The sequence below is a fragment of the Megalobrama amblycephala genome, linkage group LG3, assembly GCF_018812025.1.
Source record: "Megalobrama amblycephala isolate DHTTF-2021 linkage group LG3, ASM1881202v1, whole genome shotgun sequence".
NCBI classification, from domain to species: domain Eukaryota; kingdom Metazoa; phylum Chordata; class Actinopteri; order Cypriniformes; family Xenocyprididae; genus Megalobrama; species Megalobrama amblycephala.
In genome coordinates, this window is record NC_063046.1 from 48,690,747 (window position 1) to 48,710,854 (window position 20,108).

General features: G+C 38.4%; 1 protein-coding gene across 2 annotated transcripts in view; it reads left to right on the forward strand.

Annotated features, from left to right (window-relative positions):
• The window catches only part of kdm6ba (lysine (K)-specific demethylase 6B, a), a 112,324-nt gene that overhangs the window by 21,907 nt on the left and 70,309 nt on the right, over positions 1 to 20,108 (forward strand). Inside the window, exon 3 of one of the 2 annotated variants that reach the window (XM_048185866.1) lies at positions 6,655 to 6,751. The exons of the other annotated variant lie outside the window; for it this stretch is intronic. The gene's annotated coding sequence lies outside the window, so the exon portion shown is untranslated. The remainder of the gene's footprint in view (positions 1 to 6,654; positions 6,752 to 20,108) is intronic. 2 annotated transcript variants of the gene reach the window in all.

A 20,108-nucleotide genomic window follows, 5' to 3' on the forward strand; every position in this document is an offset into this window, starting at 1 on the left:
AAAAGTGAGGTTAGATGAGAGAAAAGCTCTAGTATCATTTGTGCAAATACCACTGAGTGTGATATTTTGTTTTCCAATGCAATGAAGTTAAGTGCAGCTTAAGTATCCAAATACTTGTCGCCGTGACAGTATCTGTTTGTGTTTTCTGTGATTTGTGTGTAGGTCTGCTGTAGATCAGACAGCCTTAAAGGAGCAACGGTCCCTGTGTCCACAAGTAGCCGTATGTTTCGGTTTGTGTGTGTGTTTTTGCAGGGTACCTTTAAGTCAGGGCCAGGCTTCTGTTGCCATGGTGAACGTGGAATCCAAAAAGCTTAGCTCTCCCTACAGCTCAAGCCCATTACGACATCTCATTGGCTGATTGTCCTGCATGGGATTGTGATGCGGGCTGTCAGCTGGCCAATAGGGCACAGACTGAGCGAGGGCTGTTGCTAGGGGGAGTTGCTTGGAAAAGAGTCAGCTGGGTTTTTCTCTCTCTCGCTCTTGCTCTCCCATTGCACTCATTGACTCCATCTCCCCCTCCCGTTTCCTCCTTCCTGTCTCTCTCTCTTTTTTGCACTTCTACACATGCTCAGGGAATAGAGCACATGTTGAAAAATTCACTAAATATTTCATGTTGCTCTTTGGTGTGTGGAGCTCTGATGCTGTGTATAAGTGTGTGTGTGTGTGAGTGATGTGCAGAATTGTTTTGGCTTGGTATTTGTGTGTGTCTCTGTAAACATGTGTGCTTGTGTTTTTGTTTCTCGTGGGAATATAATGGTATAGCCATACGTGTGTGTGTGTGTGTGTGTGTGTGTGTGTGCGTGGTTTTGTGACACATCAGGACACAAATTTGTATAATGACATGGGTATGACATAGGTATTACAAGGAGAGGGTGACTTATGAAGACATTACCCCATGTCCCCATTTTTTAAAGACCTATAAATCATACAGAATGAGTTTTTTGAGAAAGTAAAAATGTGCACAGTTTCCTGTGATGGGTAGGTTTAGGGGTAGGGTTGGTGTAGGGTGATAGAAAATACAGTTTGTACAGTATAAAAACCATTACGCCTATGGAATGTCCCCACAATTCACAAAAACAAACCTGTGTGTGTGCACGCACAGAGCTATTGCACTGAGTATCACGTAGGCAAAGGTTTCCCCCAGTCACCCCCTTTATGCACTAAACCCAAACCAAGCGCCCCACACACTCCCCCTCCAAAACAAAAGCACACATATATGTACTTAGCCATCCAAAATGGGACTTCCTTTTTACCTATATTGTTCTTAAATTAAAAATACTCTGTAGATTTACCCTAACCCCAACAATTGACATGATTTTAAGGTCATTGTAGACATACTTAGTCTCTTTTACTAACCATTTTTTAATTTGAGGACTTCATTTGATGACATTTTTTTCTCCCGATCTGAACTTTGATTACTGTATGTCCAATATTCTGTATATTTAGTTCAGTATGTCTCTTTGTTTCTTTTTTTATTATTATTTTATAGGGGTGTGACGAGATCTCGTGTCACGAGATCTCGCGAGACTAAAGTGTGACGAGATTTCTCGTCGAGGCGAAAAGTAGTCTCGTGATGTTGCCATGACAGAGTGTTAGGATGATTAGGAAAGAATATGCCACCGCTAAGTTTACATTACGCCTCCACTGTCCTTTTGCTTTCTGTTTAAATAAAAAACATTTAATTCAGTTGGATAACGGTCGCCGCCGCTCCATATTTAAAGAGTTACGCGCGATCGCTGAAAGTGAAAGTAAACGCGTGCGCGCATTCAAACGCGATTTCAATACCCGCATTTTGAAAGCGGCTCCTTGATTAATGCAAATATCTCTCAATATGAAAGCTATTTTAGGCTGGGCAGTGTAGTTGTAACCATCTCTTAGCTCTGTATCAAAGAAAAATTTGGTCTTATTTGCACTTTGAATATTGAGAGAGTGTGATTATGGTTTCAACTTGTAAAGTGTTACCATAAAAATGAATAACAGTTTTCTCTTAATCTTATTAAGCACAAACAATAAGGTTTCATTTGTTAACATTAGTTAATGCACTGTGAACTGTCATCAACTAACAATGAATGACTATTTTTATTAACTAACATACCGGTAAACAAAGATTAATAAATACTGTAGCAAATATATTGCTCCTTGTTAGTTGATGTTGGTTAATGTGTTAATGTTAATAAATGAGACCTTATTGTAAAGTGTTACCATTTTTATTTATACTGTTTTTATGATCAGTTTGGGGAAAGGAGTTCAGTTAGGAGGTCAAAGGTTGTAGAAGCTCATTAATCATGTACAGTAAGGTCTGAAGAGACTGAAATCATACAGAAGAGAAGTCAGTCAGTTAAGTTAGTGGCAAAACCTTTTACAGTGCTTGAGTATTGTTGTCTTTTACTGCATATGATAATTCATACTCAGAAAGTAGAACTGAATGACATTCATTATAAGATGATTAGTTAAAATATTTCAAATACACCTGCAGAATATTTTTTCTAGTCATGTATTTCGCCATTGAGGATTTCGTAAAAATAGTGTGTAAAAATCGTCTCGTCTCGTCTTGTCTCGTGAACTCAATCTCGTGAGATACCCGTCTCGTCACACCCCTATTATTTTAACAAATAATTTAATATTAATTTAATATTAATGAGGAAGGACAAATAGGGCAAATTAATCAATAATCAGAAAACAAAAAGAGGTTGGGGAGGGGTTAAAACAATTGACAGGAGAGCATATGACACATAGAAACAAACATGACAACCCATGTGCTCAAACAAAACATGACAGCCAATGAGAGCTGAAAGTGAAAAGTGAAAGTGACGTGTATGGTGTCCCATACTCAGAATTTGTGCTCTGAATTTCACCTATCCAAGTGCACACACACACTGTGAACACACAACTGGAGCAGCGGGCAGCCATTTTTGATGCAGCGCCCAGGGAGCGATTGGGATTTAGGTGCCTTCCTCGGGGTTACCTCAGTTGTGGGTAATGAGAGTGGAAGAGAGCACTGTTCATTCGCTTCCCCCACCTACATTTCGCATTATTTTAATGTTTCAGTATTTGTAATGAGACGTGTTTGTAAACTTGTTTACAAAATTAAAATAAAAGCCAAAATAAAAGCTCAACTGCAGTTTCCGACAAAATAAAAGCTCACCTGTTTATCTCTTTCAAGTATAGAAATTAGGACAAAACTAATTATGAAAGTTTTTCAGTTATTTTTCAGTACATTTGTTTTACAATAAATGACTATTACTGTCATAGGTTGAGTTCAGGTACAAGTCAATGCAGAGACTTTTTTCTTTGTTCAATTTGCACACTGATAATGGGTTGGAGCTTTTAATTTTGAACTCTCAAAGTGCATTAATGTTAAAATGTGCGCAATTTTCGTACCCCCTAAAGGGATAGAGGTCCACCCACCACAGTTTCACAAATTCACAGAAGGCTATGGCTCTGGCAGGATAAAGTATTATAACACACTTCAGCTTAACTAAAACTATGTTAGATCAGACCACAGCAACTGGAAATGGTTGCATCATAGTGTTTCTAATTGCTCACATTTTCCCAAGAAGCCTTTGCTAATAGTTTTTAGCTATATTAGCCACTCTCTCTAATGGGAGCTTCCCCATTAGAATCAATTTCAATTTTTAATGTGAGATTCCAGTTTCTCTATTACACTACATAAATACACACACATTACCATAACCTTCTTTGTGTATGTTGATCCATCTGAAAACAATAACACTAGGAGGAGTGTTAAAGCTTGAAGTGGAGAGCGTGTTGATGAGATACAGTAGATTAGATCAAAGCACTCAACTCCACCCCACACCCCATCCCTCCCTCCCTGCATCTCTCTTGCTGTCTCCCTCCATCTCTTCTGGCACAAGCCCAGCTCTAAAACATGTATCTTATTACTGTGTGTGCCCTCCTTTTTTCTTGTTTTCTAGTTATTATAAGCAGAGTGATCACCTACTTTTAAAGCAGTGGAGTTTAAAGGGTTAGTTCACCCAAAAATGAAATTTCTGTCATTAATTACTCACCCTCATGTCGTTCCAAATCGCACGACCTTCGTTCATCTTCGGAACACGAATTAAGATATATTTTATGAAATCCAAGAGGTTTTTTTTTATCTCCCATTGAAAGCAATGAAATTACCACATTCAAGGTCCAGAGAAGTGGTAAAGACATTGTTAAAATAGTCCATGTGACTACAGTGGTTCAACCAATAATGTTATGAAGTGACGAGGTTACTTTTTGTGCACAAAAACAAAACAAAGTTAAAGCTGCAAGCAGCGATGAAAAGGCCCTCGCACCAGGGCTCACTGCCACCCAGTGGCCTTAGGAAAACTGTGAACGGTGCGCGATAGTCATTTAAGCAGATAAATAGAGAAGAAATATGTCAAAAAGTCATTTTGATGCACCACAGTTCCTGCTGCCAGCAGGTGGCTCTTTGACTATACCTAAATATTGCCATGCGGATGTCTTCAGGCCAGGACTGTTATCAAACATGTAAAGTTTGGAGAAGATAAGACATTGTATGCCTGAGTTACAACAACTTCCTCTTTCATGATGAAACATCAGACTTTGTCAGGCCGCCGCGGACACACCCTTTAACGTAAACTCAAGACCTTCGCCAGTTTACATCGCTAAGGTCTAAAGATTAGACTGACCAAATATGGATGTTGATCTGGTTAAATCTCTACGAGGAGTTAATCACAGTGTAAAACATGTCATTTCCTGTTGTCCGCAGGTGGTGCTATGACTGTAACTGAATTTTGGCATGTAGATGTCTTCAGGCTAGGACTCTAATGAATCATGTGAAGTTTGGGGCAGATCGGACACTGCATGCCCGAGTTACTACAACTTCCTGTTTCATGGCGAAACGTTGAACATCGTCAGGCCGCCACGGACACGCCCTTCTGCGAAAACTCAAGATCTTCGCAATTTAACGTCACAAAGACCTTTAGATTAGACTGACCAAATATGACCTTGATCTGATTAAAGCTCTAGGAGGAGTTTGTTAAAGTACAACGTCTGGAAATGGCAAAAACTGCAAAAATTTTGCAGAGAAAATTCAAAATATCTCACTTCCTATTAGGCTTACAGATTTTGGACCTGGGACTTTTTTGTAGGGGCTGTTACATATGTCTACTGAATTTCATACCTGTACGTGAAATGTAGCGCGAAGGGCGCTTAATTAATATTTTGTAGGTGCTGCTATCGAGCCATTTTGCCACACCTAATTCTGAAACCCATATCAGATGTAAATTTTCACCACTTCTGACGTGTGTGCAAAGTTTCGGGAGTTTTTTTGAGCATGTTTAAGCCCTCAAAAATGTAATTAATTTTGAGAAGAATAATAATTGACTGAGCAATTACAATAGGGTCCTCACACCACCGGTGCTCAGGCCCTAAATAGCAATTTTATTCCACAATTTTTCATCTTCCCTGTCATTCTCCTACACAGTTGACACTGTGAATGCAGTGCAGCGCTTCCGTGTTTACATCCGAACGCCGACAGTATTGGCCGGCTCCTGCGTCAGCATCACACGCATGCATCGTGGTGCTCACATGAACAGTGTCGACCAATACTGAGCCAGCGTTCGGACGTAAACACGGAAGCGCTGCACTGCGTTCACTGCGTCAACTGGATTTCATCAAAAAATATCTTAATTTGTGTTCCGAGATGAACAAAGGTCTTGTGGGTTTGGATGGAACGACATGAGGGTGTGTAATTAATGACAGAAGTTTCATTTTTGGGTGAACTAACCCTTTAAAGATGTTTTAGTGTTTGAAGATTGAACATTATTCTGGTTCCTCGGGTTAGTTACATGAAGTGCAGCAGGCAGATAAGTTGTGGACTGAATGTATGCATTACTGTACTGTGGGTCAGTGAGTTCCTCTGTAACACCATTGCAGATCAGGTTACATAACACAGCTCAGCACTTTTCTCAAACACATACACAGAGCTACTGCACTTTTGCAGAGGTACACATCTTAATGAACAAGCTAAAAATTGTAACAGTCAATATAGCGGCTTTGGAAGTAAAAATCCCGCCTTTTAGCTTTTTAAAACACATTTTTGGGTAGAGAATTTGCATGCACATTAACTGAAAATACAGTTAACTGAGTAATTTGAGTAAAAGAAGCAACATTTATGAGACTATTGTCAGAGTTTGAATTGAATGTAATCTTGAGATTTTTCAGCATAGAGGTAAATAGGAGCAGTACATATATGCCTGTAAACAGCTTGTTACCAAGATAACGAAGTGGACTGATATGACTTAAAGAGACTTATGTGGTTGTTATCTCTTATTGCTTTCCATTTATTTGTAAAAACATTACATTTCTTTCATAAAACCTTGAAATGTCATATATAATGTGTGTGGAAACCCACATAAAACACTCATGCACAGACATCTTCTATAACATAATACGTGGTCCAAGGATAAAAATTTCCATTGTTGTAAAATATAGCTTTCTTTGGTCAAAGTTGGTCACACACGTGCAGACTTGAGCCTGTACTAACATACAGTATCTTGACATGTACAGAGAGACACAGATGAATACTTTCTCTGTTATTTTTAGACTTTCTTGTTTTGTCCTGAAGAGCAGAAACACATAATGCATCTCGCTCTTGCTCTCTCTCTCTGCTCCTCCTCCCAGACTCACTCACTGCTCTGGAAAGAAAAATGAGATGGCAGAAGAGAGACGAGGAGAATGCGACAGGAAGAGGAGGAGAAGAGGGAGAAGAGGTCCACAGGTGAGACAGGATGCCAATTATCAATTGTGCGAGTGAAGGATGTGCAGGTGTGTGTGTGTGTGTGTGTGTGTGTGTCTCAGTGCTTGTGGATGAAACTAAGTGACAGTTTAAGGGAATAAATTCTACTTTCTACGTTTCTCACTCAAAATACAGTTTGATTGACAGACAGCATCTGCAGTTGTCATTTAATGACAGCACTCAGGAGTAGTGCTCTGCCATACAAACCGGATGGATGGATGGATGGATGGATGGATGGATGGATGGATGGATGGATGGATAGATAGATAGATAGATAGATAGATAGATAGATAGATAGATAGATAGATAGATAGATAGATAGATGGATAGATGGATGGATGGATGGATAGATAGATGGATAGATGGATAGATGGATAGATAGATGGGCAGATAGGACAAAAAAACTGTTTTTCTGGAGCTCTTGGACTTTATTTAATTCAATGTGTCAATGTTACAAACTCAAGAAAAGTGACTGAGTCTTAATGTAATCTCACTCTCTGCATCACTGGGACTGTTTTTGTTTTTCTCTGTGAGTGTTGGTGCACTGACTCCTGTGGCATTATTTGACTTCTTTGCTCATCTTATTGCGTCTCACAGAGCAAGAGAGAGATGAAGGGAGTGAAAATGCGTGTCTAAAGCCGGAAATGGGGAAAAGATGGAATAATGTGTGTGTGTGTGTGTGTGTGTGTGTGTGTGTGTGCGCGCCTATGTGTAATAAAGGTCTGTGAAGGACGGGGTCCCTGTAGTTGAGAGCAAATTGACTGAAGGCATGTGAATTACAGAAGACAGGCTACGTGTGTAACGTTTCTTTCATCTGTCTGCTCTCATATTCCCCCCTTTTCTCAGGTGACTGATTCCACCCCCTCTTTTATTCCATAAAACTGTCTGAGATTCATTCTGCATCTCTTTGTCTGGCTCTTTGTTCAACAGTAGCTGAAGTATAGAATTATGGAGAGAATGTTCTGTCTCCATCTTTCTCGTTTGTATGACACATTCTGCATCAGTATGTGTGAAAGGCAGATATTCTTCCAGGTTGGTTGTGGAGGACGCTCTCTCTTGTGTGAAGAGTCCTTGAGCTCAGAACTGTTGGATTTCTCTCTCTCTGCTGTTCCATCAGGAATATGTGACACACAGACTGCAGCTACTGTATATAACAGCCACAACACAAAGAATCAAAAAACAGCACTTTTAGTTGTGGGGTCTAATCCCAGTGGAAAATTGTATTGCTCAGAGGTTGCTATTTCATTGCTCAGTAGATTTAGTGCAGATCTTGGTGATGTTTTCATTGGGTGATGTTAGTTCACCCATTCTGCCATCATTTACTTACCCTCATGTCACGTGATTCGTAAATGATCACGATATGGCAAATTTGAATGTGCAGGGGTCTCATTTAATCCCTACTAAAATTGTACGTACGCGCAAAAGCTAGATTCTGCGTACGCACAAAAAAAATCAGATTTATAAAACCATGCGTACGCCAGAACCTGCACACAAATCCCTTTATAAATCCTAGTCAGCGGAAGATTGTGCGTACGTGCATCTCCACCCTGTCTCCTCCCCGAAATCACCATATATGGAGCTTACGACGCCTAGTTTTACTATGCATAACCTCATCTGCATATCATTTCCATACATAATCCCATCCACGAGACACGACAGTTAACACCGTCAAAGGTACAAGATATTGGAAAATATTAGATATGGACTATAAATGCAATTTGTGCCACACATTATATTGATAAAGATCATCCAATATCCTCTTTATGTTTTAGAATAAATATCAAAATATCCATAAAAACTAAATTGTATAAAATACTTCAGATAAAGGTTTTAGAATAGAGTTTATTCATTCATTTCCACTGGCCAGATAGTATTTGAATAGTTTTAAACAATTCAAATCAAATTTATGCAGTTTTGCTGATGAGGTGAACATATCTTTTAGGAAGTTTATAGGCTATTTTTAGTGGAAACAGATCGGCCTACTTATTTATTGCAGTGTAAATACAATTGTCTGACTCGGTGCGTCACTGACAAAGTATTTTAAAAAGAAAACATGCAAATCTTACCGTTTTCCTCAAATAATATCCTTCAAATGGTAATTGTTTGAAGATCCTTCACACGACATCAACACCTCCTGCAGCTGTGGTTGTACAGTAAGATATTATTGGACCTATTCAAACTGGACAACGGACCGTTCGACCACCGAATCCAGCAGTGTCTTCCATAATATTGAAGTTAAGTGTGCATCACTGATTGTCATTCTTGAAAAAATATTTTGTCATAACATCTGCAATTTAGTTTAAAGAGGAATTATTGTGCTCCCAGCGCTCCTCGCTTTCATTAAAGCAGCGTGTCACTGGAAAAGTGATCGAAAGTAGCACATCTACTCAATTCATCTCATTCTCTCAATTCATATCACTTTTGTCTCCAGAATGTGCATACACACGGCTCAAAGTTTGCTTAAAGGTGCGCGCATTCTCCCGTCAAGTTTGTTTTTATAGATCACAACCTTTGCGTGGGAACTGGCGTACGCACGTTTCCAGCCCCGTTTTATGCGTATGCACGCTTTATAAATGAGACCCCAAAAATCTGCAGACCAAAGGATGTCAACTTGTCTTTGATGTTTCTCCTAAGGTAATATAGGACTAATAAAAAATATCATGGATGCACCAATATTAAAATAATTATTTTCATTTTATAGGTGAAAATTCTGTACTTTTGTCTATATAAATTAAAAATAATCATTAGAACTAAAATCAGTAATTTTAAATGCCACAAGTGAATTTGGGATCTACACTACACTACACAGATCTATACTACACACTACCTTTCATAAGTTGGGGTCGGTAAGATTTTTTAAAAGTTTTTTAAATTTTTTATTTGGAACATTTCTCATTATTATCAATGTGATAAACAGTTGCTTAGAGGTTTTGTGGAAACCATGATACTTTGTTTTCAGATTTCTTTGATAATTAGAAAGTTCAAAACAACAGAATTTATGTGAAATAGAATTTTTTTGTAACAGTGTAGTAAAAGTTGTAAAAGTTTTTACTGTGACTTGCGATTAATTTATTGCATCCTTGCTCACATGTAAAATAGCACTGCATAGTCTTCACAGTATAAATTAAAAATAGATTAATCCTTATTAAAGTTACAAAAGTTTTTTTTTTTTTTTTTTTTTTTGCATTGTGTCTGTTATTTGATTAACATTAAAAACACAGACAGCAGGAATACTAGGCTACTGTCACTTTAAGACTAATGCATGGATTCAATATTCTGTTACACACGCGTTTACTTTATCAACTGTTTTACACTCACTTAAGACATAACCGACTATTTTTACTAGGATACTCGCCAAGACAGGCATTTTGACATAATTTTGTGTCAAATTGTCTGTTCAAGCACAAGACGTGAAAAGAGCTCAATTCAGTAATAGTTCATAATTATGGCTCAAAATAGGCAGTTAAAATAATTAATAATAAAAAAATCTATGGGGTATTTTGAGCTGAAACTTCACAGACACGTTCAGGGGACACCTTAGACTTATATTACATCTTGTTAAAACTGGTTCTACAGCACCTTTAACAATGTTATTAAATTAGATTAGATAACTTTTAAGTGAGCATAAAATGTCGACAAAGGCAGTCTACATGTAAAAATTGGGGAAATGAGTATTATCTATCAGTCCTATAACCGTTGGTGTACAGATGTATTGTGCATCCCTAAAAATAGGAGAAAAAAAATAGGCAATTGTTGTCTTGCAGTAAACGTATAGAGCAATAAAATGAATGTGGATGCCATTGCTCCAATATTTTTTTTTTTTTTTTTTTTTCTAATAAAAAATAAGATCTCTGAATTTTAGATAACTCAAAAATGGGATGGATTATGGATTTTAAAAAGATGTTTTGGTTCCTTTACCCCTAGACTTAAATGAACTGCAATGCAGAGAGTTTTAAAATAACCGAGAGTAGTAGTAGTAGTAGTAGTAGTAGTAGTAGTGTGTGTGTGTGTGTGTGTGTGTGTGTGTGTGTGTGTGTGTGTGTGTGTGTGTGTGTGTTTGTGACATATCAGGACACAAATTTGTATAATGACATGGGTATGACATAGGTATTACAAGGAGAGGGTGACTTATGAGGACATTACCCCATTCCCCCCTTTTTTTCAAAAGACTTATAAATCATACAGAATGAGTTTTTTGAGAAAGTAAAAATGTGCAGTTTCCTGTGATGGGTAGGTTTAGGGGTAGGGTTGGTGTAGGGCGATAGAAAAACCATTACGCCTATGAAATGTCCCCACAATTCACAAAAACAAACCTGTGTGTGTGTTTTGGTGTTGGAACACCTGCCAGCTGATACCAGGTGAGTGGAGTATATTTATACGAGTGTTTGTGTGTGTGTGGTTTAGTGTCAACGTACTGCGTCTGTCTGCTAGTCCCAGCGGGGGAAGAGAGTATTGTGTGTGTGGTTTAAAGAGCGAGAGAGGCTCACTAGGTAAAATATACAATGTGCATGATGAAAGCACTTTCTTTTCCTTCCTTTCAAACTGTCACCAGATTACTTCACTTTCACATGTAAACACACAAGTATCTCTCTCTGTGTCTGTTTCATTTGTGATATTATGCTGTAGCTGCTGACCGCGGCACATATAGAGGTCTCAAACACTCCCACACACTTACCTGGGATACTGTAACCATTAATCACACACATAGACTCTGCCTGGAACTGGATTGAGTCTTTTGTAACTGTTTTATCTCCAAAGTGTTAACATACACACCTCCTCGCGTGGAGCCCCTTCTCTGCATTTCTTCAGTGTGAATGGGTTTTTCGCCTATGTGCATTTGTACGCATATGTGCACTGTCTGTTTGGCCAGCAGATATAGAGAGGCATATAGAAGTATAAACCCTTGAATTAATATCAGTCAAACATAATATAACCTATGGCATATTCTATTACCGTTTCTCTTTCTACCCTTTGTGTTGTTTACGTTTGCTGTGTGTTTGGATGTATCTTGTTCTCTATTGGTAGCTGGGTTCGTCTATTTAGGGCATTTTTACTGATCAGCTATCCAATTACTGTCATGTGACCTACCAGCATCAGTTGTGTCGCTTCACTGCCATTCATAAATCCTCTCTCATGGCCTCATGGGATAGTAAAGTGTCCAGCAAATACACACTTCAGAATCTCACCGGAAGTAGTAGGTCATCCGGGGACTTTTCACATACTGTTTTTCGAACATACTACTTTGTTAGCGTATTATTTTCCACACACCATATAGTAGGGAAGTATTTGATTTTGGATGCAGCACTAGATTGTAGTGTTGTCAAAAGTACCGACTTCGCTACCAACTCGGTACAGATATTTAAAAATTTTGAAGTATTGAGCGCTGTTGAGCGGATTCGTTAACACCTCTGATTGGCCATTGTGTTCATGCGCTCAACATATATGTCTGTGATTGGCTACAATGCTCAACGCACGGGACCGTTTGAAAGCACACAGAAGTGTTTTAAAGCGTTTTGATAGCGGGTGTGTTTGGAAGCAGGTTTCTATCAGCGGACCAGTTTGAAAGCACACAGAAGTTTGAAAGCGGGCGATAGCAGCGTACCGGTCCAGTGATATAGACGCCTGCTTTCAAAAAAGCTCCTGTGTCCTATCCATGTAAGCGCTCAGTGAAGAGCGTCATTGATATGCTCACCAGAAATGTCTGTGATTGACTACAATGTTCAATGCTTCAAAAACATGTTGTAAATAGACATCAATGAAGCTCTTCACCGAACACTTACACGGATAGACACGGGAGGGTTTAAAAGGAGGCGTCTATCAGCGGACCGTTCCTGCTTTCTAATTGTTTTCAAACACTTCTGTGTGCTTTCAAACGCTCCGGTTCATTGATCATTGTAGCCAATCACAGACATATATGCTGAGCGTGTGAACACAATGGCCATTCAGAGGTGTTTACGAATCTGCTCAACAGCGCTCAAAGCATCACATTTTTAAAATTTCAGTACCAACTTGGTATCAAAGTCGGTACTTTTGACAACACTACTAGATTGTTGTTTGAGTTTAGTTAGTTTAGTTCCTTTTCCTGATGTCATTAATAATAACATAATTAACTGCATTCAGGGCTACAGGGGTCGCATGGGAGGAGTTTGTTTTGTCAGAGACTCTTAAGGGGTCATGAGGGATTTGGGGGTGGGGAGTGGATGAGGAGACACCCCATGAGGTATAGAACATCTTGAAAAAGCAGTTGTAGGAGAATAAAATGTTTGTCAGGAAGTGGAATCATTGTTAGTTTGTATCTGCAGTTGCAAACTTACTATTGTAGATTGTTGGGAACATGATAAAATGAGCGTAAACATGCTGCCCATGGTACTGCACATTTCACATTCATTTTTGAGTTCAAAATGCTGAATATACTGCACATAGCACACACAGACACATACACACACACACACACACACACACACACACACACACACACACACACACACACACACACACACACACACACACACACACACACACACACACACACACTTCCCTCTCCATCTCTTGTTTCTCTTCTTTTAACACACACTTATGGCTCTTGTTTTTACTGATAGCATGCAGGTGTGCCATCAATTACACACTTTCCTTCTATCTCACGCACACGCCCCACTGTCTCGCTCTCTCTCTCTCTCTCCCTGTCTGTCTCTCTGTCCCCTGTGTTGTTGGTGTCTGGGGGTAAAGGCCCTATTAGTGCCTCTGTCTGGAGCCTGGAGAAACTCTATACCCGACAGAGACGGAGAGACAGAGCAGGAGAAAAGGGGGGAAATGGGGTAACTTGATCTCTTTGGTTTGTCTATTCTATACAGAGGTCACTTGCCCAGGCACGAAGCATTAATCCTTGCACACACACACACACACACACACACACACACACACACACACACACACACGCATGGACTCATAAACACTCATTTGTCCTAAAATCCCAGAGCAGCAACATGCAATGTGATGATGTAATTCCAAGCAACAGTACACGGACACTGTTGGCGCTGCCATCATGAAAATTGTGCCTATGGAATTATGAGCGGCTTCTGTCAAAGGAAAAAATGGCTACTGGCTGTTATACCCTCCGGCACAAAGATATTGTGGTGGAGAGCGTGAGAGAGAAAGACAGAAATGGAGGGACAGGCAGACAAACAGTGTTTCAATTGAAATCAAGGAATCTGTCTTCAGGCACTGAACTTACTGTCCACTTCTTGTTTTGAGCTTTTGACTTCTGCTTGTATGTCAAGAATGACATACTTTTGCGAGAGCATTTTAGCTTGAAGTGCCTAGAATATGTGTTAACCACTAGACCTGGCATTCCAAAGCTATTTTGTTTTGGCTGTTATTTTTGTTTTATTTATCTGTCCTTTTCTAGGTAATGACAACTCTTCACTAACGAAAATGTATCAGTAAATTAATACCATGATTTTTGAACATTTACCAAAGCAATTCTATGATTTTTTTTCTTTGTTATCTGTTCCTGTATCTCAACTGGTAGAGCATGGGGTTAGAAAGTCATGGGCTGGATTCCCAGGGAATGTGTAGCTTACAGTAAGTTCAGTGCAAGTCGCTCTGGAGGGAAAGTGTTTGCCACATACATAGGTGTATTCAATTAAATGTTTTTTAGTACCATATAAATGCCATTGTACGCGTGGTAATCATTCAGTGCCATGGTTTAATTATCACTGACTGTACCATGGCACAGCAACAGTGCTTTTCATTGGAGAGCATAGTTACAATCAGAAGGCCACTTCAGTGTACAGTGAGCAGTTGTCTTCAGGATTAATTAATTGCCTGCTTTTAGCGAACAGATGTCTGTGTGAGTGTGTGTTGTTTCTCTTTTTGTGTTTATGTGAAGTGTTTATAGTAGGGTTGGGTGATACATTAAATATTCATGATTTATTTGCAATAGTTTTGCTGGAGATGTAAAAATTAGCTACATTGTGAATATCTTATTTGGTCATTAAAGTTGCAGATTGTTTTCCGAGATAAAGCAAGTAGTATTCGCCTGGTCATGTGATCTCTGCATGCCATAAGGTGGCACAGGCCCTGCTCCAAATGGAACTCTAAGCCCTCGCAATCTTCCTCCGAATCCACACATTTGTGACGTAATGGCACTTTGGCTGTCAGGTAGAAGTCTGCTGCGGAGCTCTCAGCAAAAATGTATATCGTATATCAGCCACAAAGGGTGCTCATGGGCACCCTTCTGAAACCTAAAAAATAAACCTAAAAACAACTTTTACTTATTTAACTGTACTGTTTTAAAATGCTAATTATTTCTTTATATGCATATGTTTTTCATTAGAAATAAATTACTGAGTGCACCTTTGATTTCCCAAAGAGTCAGTTTTGTAGTGTAGTTTTGTAATGAGACTTTAGCAAAAATGGTGTTAGAGTTGCTAAGTTTGATTCATTTCTCTGAATCAGTTGAGAATCAACTGTTTGCATCATTCAAAGTTCTTGGGGCCATTTTACATTACATTAAAGTGTTTTAGTAAAATTTAGCATATAAATGTTTCTTTTGATCACCTTGTATCATTATATCAGTTCATATAAAGGGAGAATGTCTTGTGTAGAAAACATGACTTAATTTTTACTTTTATTTTACTTCTTGCTGTTACAATTTTGTTACTGTGACTGGGTGAAATGATTGTTCCTCTGATTGAAAATAATCATACCAAGCTCTGTCATGAAACTCTAGATGGCGCAGGCTTAACGCAAACTGCTTACAATTACGTAACGGCACACAGGGCACAAGCTGATTGGTTCCTGTTGCATCTGCAGCCAATGAGCTTGCTGCTTAACATTTAAATAGTTGGTCAGTGTTTGCTGTAGCAGATCGCAGCACGCTTTCAAAGTTCCTCTGATACCCTCCACCTTCCCCAGCTCCACCTGTATAGATCTGCTACGGGTAATTTCATATATGCTATTGTGCAGCAGCAGTACGCCTTACATGCTCACAGCAGTGTGCCGCATGTGTATTGGCAGTAGCAAGTCTCCGTACTTGCTCTACAGCAGCAGCAGCAGCAATAATCAAGAGCAGCAGCAGTGTAGCACATCCATTCTGCCAATACAGACTAAATACATTAACATTGTCATATCCATTACCATGCTAAACTCTTCCAGGAGTTGTCATAATAGAACAAATACATAAATATCAAGATTGTTCAAGATATTAAATATCATCAATGGCTGAAAAATATCAAGATACATTTTCTTAACTTTATTACCCAGTCGAGCTGCATGCTATTGTATTGTGCCAGTGCTGCAGGGCAGCGTGTCTGCCTTGCGTGGCCTGGTGATCCCCTTTTAGCCGGGGGTTTTCCTGCACGCACGGCCCCTGCGTGTGGCCTGGCCTTGGGCCAGAGCTGCAGCCTGCTCTGCCTGTGTCAGAATCCCCGGAGGCCTGAAAGGACAAAGCTGGTCTCCATCCAGCTCTCTTAACCCCCAACGCTGGCACTGCACAAGCTTTATCTGTGCCTCTTGCTCTCACTCTGATATCATTTCACTTTGACAGCCTGCTCTGTATCTCTGGCTCGCACAACCCTCCGCACGCGCTCTGTTTTGCACAAACTGCAGCTGCAGTGGCCGCTGTGTGGCAGTGTGTGTGTCTCACGCTGTGTGTGGCCTCACATCAAACTCCTAAGTATTTTGGTTAATGAATTCTTTGCCCTCACTGTATGCCCGTCTGAGTGGTACCAGCATCTAAGCTCCAGTACCGCCCCGTGCACCACCCACAGCGAGTCCCAGAGAGAGAAAGAGAGAGAGAGAGAGTGTCTGGGAGCTCAGGGTGGTTCTGGTCATGTGTGGTCTTCCATAGTGTTTTAATTAGGTTCTTCTCACTCAGATGGATCATTACCTATAATGAGTCCAAACCACAGAAACACACATACACATTTGTAATGAACACATGTATACGCGTCTACACAAAAAGACGTTTTTATGGAGAAATGCATCTTAAAATTCTTCTGTGTTTATATGTATATACACATCTGTGCTGAACTATTTGAAACATTTCAGCAGTTTACATTCCCACATTTACGTTACCATGTACAGAACTGTTCAAAAGTTTAAGGTCAGTAAGATTTTTTTTAAAGAATGTAATGTAATATTTGTATGCAATGCATTAGCATTATTATGTTACAAAAGATCTTTTTCAAATAAATTATGTTCTTTATATAAACAAACTTTATATTAATCACAAAAATGTATCATGGTTTCCATAAATTAAGCAGCTCAACATTTATAATAATGAGCATCAAATCAGCATATTAGAATGGGTCATATGCCACTGAAGACTTGAGTAATGGTGCTGAATATATATATATATATATATATATATATATATATAAATATATTCAAAAAGTTAAAAAAAAAAATTAAATTGTAATATTTCACAATATTATGCAGCATTCACACGAGAAGACTTCTTTCAAAAACATTAAAATACCTTACCTAACTTTTCAACGGTAGTGTAAATTTTGACTCTTTCTGTCGTCAGTATCACTGTTACTTTAGTATCAATGTTTACATGTACAACAAAATTCTCAAAAGATTTTCAAAAATCAGCTTGTTATGAAAACTTAATTTATGTGACAAGTCGTCACACTGAATAAGCAGAACTGTGGAAAAGGCGTTTACATCCCTAGCGAAATCGGGGCAGTAACATGACCTTACACGTCTGAGTGAGTGTCAAGTTTGTGTGTGTGTGTCTGTCTGTCTGCGTAACAAAAACTTTTAAGACACCCTAAACCCTCATGACCTCTGCGTCCAGACGTTCTCCCTTCCCCCCTGGCAGTGAAACCCCCCATCCGCATTCAACACAGCATCGCATAACTACACACACACACACACACACACACACACACACACACACAGATTCCAGCAGTCACCATCCCTCCTCTCTCACTCAACACATATTTAGAAGACACTCCTGCTTTATCTGCGTGTAACTTGATGACTTTTCCTACACAATGTCTGCATTTGTGTGTTTTAAAATAAAACAGTAAGCTGTGCATTGCAGTAATTTTGCCAGAAGGGTTGTCACAATACCAAAATTTCAGTTCTTAATACCAAAACCAGTGAAATTTCACAATATCAGTTTTATTGTAGCAAAAACTAATATGTTTTTAAACACATTCCTTTATGTCAAATCATATAAACAGTGGTATCTTGTTTAGGGCAGGGTATTGGCACAAACTTCACAATTCGATTTGGTTTTGATTCACAAGCTTTCAGTTCGATTAATTTCCAATTTCGATTCGATACAGTACAGTACATGGAAAATATTCTCAAGGAAACAAACATGTCTCAACTTATGCTGTAAACTTTACAGGGAGCCCCAGTTGGTACATTACTATAAAATTACAGGTTAAAATTAGCTGATTTGTATAGGCTACTTACAATAAAATTACACAAAAGTTTTTATAATGATAACTTTTTAATGACAACAAGGCATGGTTTCTACCAATTTTTTTAAAATATAAACATGGTGGCTGTCATAAAACATGACGGATTTATTCAAACATACATTAAATATTAAAGAACGGGTAAAGTTAATAAAAGGAATATGCAATACAGTGCATATATTTATAAATGCTCCTATCTAGAGTTAATTTTTCTTGCTAACTATCAAATTTATGGACACTGAATGGCTTTTCTGAGGTAAATGTAACAATATGTGTTATGTTTTATTGACGTTTTTCTGTCGTTGAAACACTAAGCGATTACATGATACAGATTTCGGTAGTTGTACTGTATCTTTCAACACACCTTCTGATGTTCATTCATGTTTATTTTGTGCTGTATCTAGTAGTAAAGCAGAAGAGATGATCGGTTCACGTGTGCTCTGCGCTTCCGCTTTGCTTGAACTGAGGCTGAGTCTGAGGCTACAGCGATCTGTCATGCCACATTACAGAGTGCCAAAATGCCATTTTTCGAGAATCGATTAAAATTGAGAAATCAATATATTAGTGTAAGTTTTCTTAAATCAGTATTTAAGTATAAGTTTTACCATAGGTTGAATCTAGCATATGTTTTCAAGTAATAATTCAAGTTAATTGATAAATGTGTGACCAGCGAGTCGTTTTCTCTTTTTTTCTTCATTCAAGGCAAACAAACTATTTTAATGCCTTGCCAAGATGAGCATTTTGACCTTGAATTGCATTTGACTAATCACACCTGCACCATTCACTAGTAAAGAAAAGTACATGTATACTTCATTACTTTTAGAAAGTGGCATTTCTATAGCCCAAACAGTAGAGCATGGTGCTGTTGAACTGTATACCTTGAATTAGGGCTGGACGATATGGCCAAAATTTATATCATGATATAATTCTTAATTTCGGTCGATACGATATAATTCCGATATCGATATGAACTATATAATAGCCTCAGAAAAACTGCCAAGAACGGCCACAACGTCTGAAAAATGAATTTGCCAAATCTATGAAATCTCTTCCTATAAAACTATATAATATTTTAGAAATAAAAACAGTACAAATAAATTTATGTTCAGCTTTTATTTGTATTTAGCCTTCATACAAACATAAAAAATAAACATAAGACTCACTCACTTTTGTAATATTAATATCTTTAACATTAAACTATAACGTAGGCTGATTTTATTATCCTTAATATAGATTAAAACAAAAGTGCTTCAGCCAAGATAAAGATTGTGAACAGTAAAAACAGTGAGAAACAACAAAAAAACATTGCTGGGGCAGGGACATTGTTGAGTGTTGATGACACTAGGGGTGCAATGGTTCAAATTGCTCATGGTTCAGTTCGTATCACGGTTTTAGGGTCACGGTTTTGGTACAGTTCGGTATGTGCTATTAGCACATACCGAACCGTACCCAAACCGTGATCCTAAAAATAAGACTACTGTCAAATAAAAATAAAGAAAATAAGAACAAACGATCAAACTACAAGCAAATAAGTACATCACAAATAAGTACAATAAAGCAAATATTCAAATAAAATAAACAGTGCTTTTCAGGTTTTCAGGTATCTAACAGTAGTTTTCAGGTACAGAAAATGGATAAAGTAATCAAATATAAAATTACACTGCATATTATCTTTACTGTATAAAATAAATAAAGATGAATCATTATTGAAGTTACAAAAACTATTCAGTCAAGAGCAGTGAGTGATTTCTTTGTTATTTGTTGTTTGATTTAACATTAAAAACAGGCAGCAGGAATAGTTTTTTTTCCCTATAAGACATGCACGATCCAGTAGCTACATATACTGTTACACATGCGCTGTCTTTCTCGACTGTTATACGTTCACTTAAGACATAACCGAC